Raw genomic sequence first — 6,000 nt, forward strand, 5'->3', positions numbered from 1 at the left:
TATAAGTGATTTCCAGACAATTTAAGTGAGCCAGGACTTAAAAAAAAAAAAAACTCAACAAGGATCTGTGGTGTAGAATCTAAGGTTATATACAGCCAGAGTAAGCAGGGATAGAGACATATTGTACATGATACAGAAACACAATGAAGTCTTTGAGGTTGATATAATCAGATATCCAGAAATGTAACTAGAGAAGCACAAAGTTTAAGTCCTGTCCCAAGTTGGGAAGCACATTCTTCTTGGATTCTTGCATAGTTCAGATTGAGGGTAGAAATTTTGACTGAATGAAAGTAGTCCCTAATACACGGATATTATCCTGGAAGTAGTTAAAAGTGCATTGCCACCTGGATCAGTTACATTAAGAGAGGTTGTATCTAGAAAAAAAAATGTTAAGTCCAGTAATCATTGGATTAAAGTGATTATTCTCATTATAATAATAATGATAAAATAATGAAACTAATATGATCAAATATTTATTAGGTGTTGATAGGCTTCACACTATTAGGAGTTAGATGAAATAATTGATAAATAGGACCAGCATGAGAAATGGGGTGTCCTTTTCGAAAGTATACAAGATGCTTGCTTCATCCGCCAAAGTTCCCAGTTTTTATCATGTGAAAGTAGTGAAGTCTATGCAGTATTCCTGTTTCTCCACCAAACCTGCAGCTCCCCATTCCTCCGAGCTTTCAGTTTTATTACGAGAATAGAAAGGAAGTAGTGATCTCACCTTTCTGAGCTTTCAGCTTCCCATGAGACTAGAGAAAAGTAATCGGTCACACTCTTCTGATGGTTTTTGTTTTGAGCAGGCTAGATGGGATTGTGATTCCACCATTTCATGAGTTTTACCTTCACCCTGAATTATTTGTTAGTTGCTGCTCTGGTGCTGTTTTTCTTTTTTCTATCCCTAAAATTGTGTTTAAAAGATTCTACTTTTGACCATATTTTTTGGTTCCTCTCTCTTGAAGGCACCTCTCCTGACTGCTGTGGCAGGAGTTTCTGGCCTAAGTTTGTACAGGGCGATTTTTAAATGTTTATACAGATTTTGCAGCCTGGGATAGATTGATCCAAAGCTATTAATATTTTCAGGCATATGCTGATATTAATTTTAGTAAAACATAGGCTCTCCACATACACATAATCATTAATATAATTGATTATCAGAGTATATTACAAAGAAATTCTGTGAGACACTGATCATCTCTCAAGAAGGCAAAACAGAGAAAAATAAAGCCCCCACAACCAAAATCATATAAAGTGTGATTAAAAGTGACAAATGACTTTGGGAAGATAGTAAAGGAAAAATAGAATCTGACAAGGGAGAGCTACAATTTCTAGTTTTTTTAAATTCTCTATAGAATAAGACATAAAACTCCATCCATTTAAAAAAAAAATAAGAGAAAAAGGTCACAATTTAGAAAAAAACCATGACATTGAAATGTGAAATGGAGCCTAAAGGAGCTGCATGCTCTTAGGCACTTTCTTGACATTCATGAGTAACAGGCAGAAAAAGATCAAGTAAGGATTGAGGGAAGTTCCTAACAGATGTTAATTTTGGTGCAAAAAAAGTTTGACATCCATGCATGCAAGGGGTATTTTAAAAACTCATGGAAGGGACCGGTGCTGTGGTGAAGCAGGTAAGGTTGCAACCTACCATGCCAGCATCTAATATAGGTGTTGGTTTGTGTTCCACCTGCTCTATTTCTGATTCAGCTCTCTGCTAATGGCTTGGGGAAAGCTGTGAAGGTGGAGCCAGGATCCAGGATCCAGGATCTCCATCCAGGTTTCCCACATGGGTAGCAGAAGCTCAAATACTCTGGTCATCTGTTGCTGCTTCCCCCCAGGCATGTTAGCAAGGGACTGAATTAGAAGTTGGAGCGGGTAGGAGTCTAACCAGTGCTCAAATGGCATGCCAGCTTCACAGTAGCTTAACCCCATATGTCATAACATCAGCTCCCAGCATAAACTTCTCTTTTTGTTTCTTTTTCCATGAACCCCTGTACTTCGTATACATCCTATCTTTCCTCTATTCCCACCTATGACATAGTTTGTGCGTTCAGATTGAGGATCTGTGGGTGAGAATGGCAATGGTAGGGATGCTATGGGGAGATGAACTTTTTGGCTCTGCTGTTATTTTTGGCCCTGCTTCTGCAATGATACTTTGCCTTGCCCTGCTCTCATCCTTAAATGGTGTCCTTTACTAAGCTCTTAGAATCAATCAACACCTTCAGAGCCCACACAGAGGCTGTAGGCAATCACTGCAGTTCAAATCTTACTGTCATTTCCTCTCTTGACTTCCTCTTGAACCTCATGTGCCCTCATCCATTCATTTTCACTTAATGATTTAAATATCTTCTTATTCCCATTTAGAGGTTTCTTACTGAAATCAATGTCCCTTCAAAGTACTGAAAGGAAGAGATGAATTTAAACTATCCAAGTAAATAGCCAATCACTGATACATCAGACAACATCCCATCATCCACTCAGGAATCTCTGAAAGGAAACATTACTTCTGTTGTACATGATGGTTGACTTGATTAAAATATTTAGTGTGTTTTATTCAAAAAACGATACCATCATCAAATGTTATCATGAATATTTACATAGTTATTAAGGTAGAAGAAAGTTTTTTTGAATGTTTCGGTTAGATTTTGAAACTGTTCTGTTGACTCTTGGGCTCATTCCTTCAGGTTCATAGATTTCTGCGAGTAAGCAGATAGCTGAATTATTTTGCAGAACTGAAGGGGCCAACACTGTAGGTCCTATGGCATATGCCATCCCTGTATAAAGTTTTACACAGGGGTTGAGGTTGGCAGATCACATGGTTCCCTTCTCAGCAACAGAGTAGGCATTTGGTTGATTATTTAAAATTAGGTAGTGTGATGCAATAGACAGTGTACACGATTAGAAACTCAAATACTCATCCAGTATGTATTAATTAATCACTATTTCCAGATTACATATCTAATAAGTACCAAAATGAAATCCTAGCCCAAGTGTCTGAGTACATGTCATGTGCTTCTGAACTCTAGCTATAGTGGCTTTCACAGATACCCTATCTTATCCTAAAATGATGACTGCCATATTGGATTTAAGACTTACCATGTTCCGGATAGTACATTTGACATGTATCATCACCTTTTCTTGGGAATTTTTCTGCCAGCAGGCCTCAAGACCACTGAGGGGTGAGGTGGAGGTGTTCTTCAGCCACAAGAACCACCAGGGACAGACTGGTGGGGCATGTCCATGTCTTGTAAAATGAACATAACTTATATAGACTAGGAAATGGGAAGGCAGAAGTGCGGTCCCTAACAGTCCTCCTACCCAACAATGACATTGTAGCTGGCTAGAAGGCATGTCTATCAGGACCCTCCAACCAAGTCATAGGTCATGTTCCTCACACACAGTTGGAAGCTGAGCCTCAGGTCATGGGCATGTAGGCCATTGAGTCACGCCCACCAGGTAGCAGGCAGAGATCCAGGTACAATCTCTTACAACCTTTAATGTGTAACAGCTGAGGAAATGGGATGACAAAACTTTTCCTTCCAATCTCTATGCATGTTGTATGTGTGTGTGTGTATATATATATATATATATATATATAAAATATATATATTAGAAACTAACTGATTACACTCCATATCTCTATTTTGGGGGGCACTGTTCATCCCACTGGCTTCTTCTGTGATAACTGTCCTGTTTTTGGGGTTGGTTTCCTATGGCTGTCATAAAGCCCATTAAAACAATAACTATTATCATCTGAATTTCCCTGAGTTTGAAGTCTCACATGGTGTAACTGGACTAAAATTAAGGTGTGAGGAGGAAAATATTCCTTTCTGGAAACTTTAGGGAAAAATCACTTTCGTTACCTTTTCTAGTTTATAGAGGCTTCCCCAAATCCGTATTTGTCATGACCCCCCCTCCCCCAGCCTCAAGGACAGCAGTGTTACTTGCACTACTTTAGTTGTTACTTCTGAGATCATGCCTCCCACTGAACACAATCAGGCTTTCCAATGATAAGGAACCATGTGATCGAATTGCACTCATGCTCTAGAATAATCACCTCATCCCTTCTTAAGCTACTTAATTTTATCACATCTACAATGTTCCCTTTGCCACCTGAGCTTCCATTCATAGGGATGAGGAGATGGACATTTGGCGGGGTGGGGGGAGGCATTATTCTGTCTTGCTTCTACATCCCAAATATTTTTATTAAAATTGCCGGACATCATTGTTGAAAAACTAAAAGGCTACTTTTAATTCGTACTTTAGCATGCCTCTTGTCTACATATAACAGTGTAGACATATTCTTTCTTCCTGAAACTCTCTTAATTTCTCTCCTTACTTGTGACCAATCCATTTGTCTCACTTCTCTGGACTTCTTCTATTTTGTTTTTGAAAAAATTGTGTTCTTTAAAATCCAATTTTAAATCCAATTCTCTTTTTATCTGTATGAGCTTTTCTTTGATTCTCATTCACTTCCATGACTTAAGTTATATGAAGTTGTCTTCAAAAAGTTCGTAGAAGATGTGTATCACGAAAACATTCTGCATGGATTTTTTAAATGTTTTTACCAAGATAAACTTTTGTATTTATTTTATTTATTTGAAATGTGGAGAAACAAGTCTATAGAAACAAATAGACTTTGAGTTCTATACATTGTTTTGCCCCCTCAGTGCCTTCAAAAGTTAGGACTAGGTCAAACCAAAGTCAGGAACCTGGAATTCAATTTGGATCCCCAGTGTAAGTTTCTGGGACTCCCAGCAGGTACGTTAGCAAGAAGCTACAATCAGAACATAGCTGAGATATGAACCTAGCTCCTGACGTACGGGATGCAGGGGTTCCAACCTGAAACTTCAGCGCTGTGCCAAATGTCCACCCCTGAATTTCCCTTTCCATTAATTCTTTGAAATACCCTTGAATATAATTCTTCCTTTTTCTCCCCTCCATTTAGGAAAAAAAAAGATGCAACCAGCATTAAGAAGGAAAATGAGTTATGGAAATAAAAAATGTTAACTATATCAAAATATAAATAGTTTTTATTAGTCAACTAAGATCATACTTTATATTCTGCTTGACATGATACTTAAAATTCAAATCCTTTTAGGTACGGATAAAACTCTGTATGGTTATCCATTCCTCTGTATCTTTTGTTTTACAACTTGCTTTTTCTCTCAGCTCTAAGTCTTGGGGATCTGTTCATGTCAAAACAAAGATTTCCTCATTCTTTTTGGTTACCGCTCCCTTTTTTACAGTGTGTCCAAAGTATATGTAAACATTATGGTACTGAAAGAAATTTAGCTTGTCTCTCGCTTTTTGCTTTTATGAGCATTGCTATGGAATTGCCCTTGTAAAAATACCATGCAGTAAGCATGTACAAATGTTTCTCTATAGTAGACACCAATACATAGTATTCCGATAATGGTGACCATTAATTCCCATAATGAGCATTATTCTCTTACTGTTTCGACTCTCTCACTAGTTCATAAGTTCCTGAAGGTGATGGACTATGTTTATGTATTCTTGGACCACAGACAAATACTGACATATAATAAATTTCATATTGTGTGTGTATATACAGAGCCTGAAATATAATATGTGCTTCATGAACATTTGTTATATGAATGTGTCTGACTATTCTCATTTTAACAAAGCTTATTTGTCACTGCCTGGAAGGCTTCCTTGCCTCTCTTCAATGTGGTCTTAAGCCAATTAGCTAGATAGTCTCTATGCAATGTTCCTTTGAACTCTGATCTTGGGAAAGGGTTTATCTAGATTTGCGGCTGCAGAGAGAACCTTTCCAGCCACTTGAACATGCTTTTAAAGGTGTCACCATCCTGAGATAATTATTTCTTCACTTATTTTCTTGGCTACTATACTTGTATTTCCTGTACTCAACCTTGGTATGGACCTTGTTGACACTTCTGTATACATACCCCACTGAATAAACTCACATGGCTGCTAGTATTGTATTTATTTTGTATAATTACTTGTTTCTTGTCT

Source organism: Ochotona curzoniae, unplaced genomic scaffold (genome assembly GCF_017591425.1).
Source record: "Ochotona curzoniae isolate NIBS_2020 unplaced genomic scaffold, NIBS_Ocur_1.0 scaffold_1852, whole genome shotgun sequence".
Lineage (NCBI taxonomy): Eukaryota > Metazoa > Chordata > Mammalia > Lagomorpha > Ochotonidae > Ochotona > Ochotona curzoniae.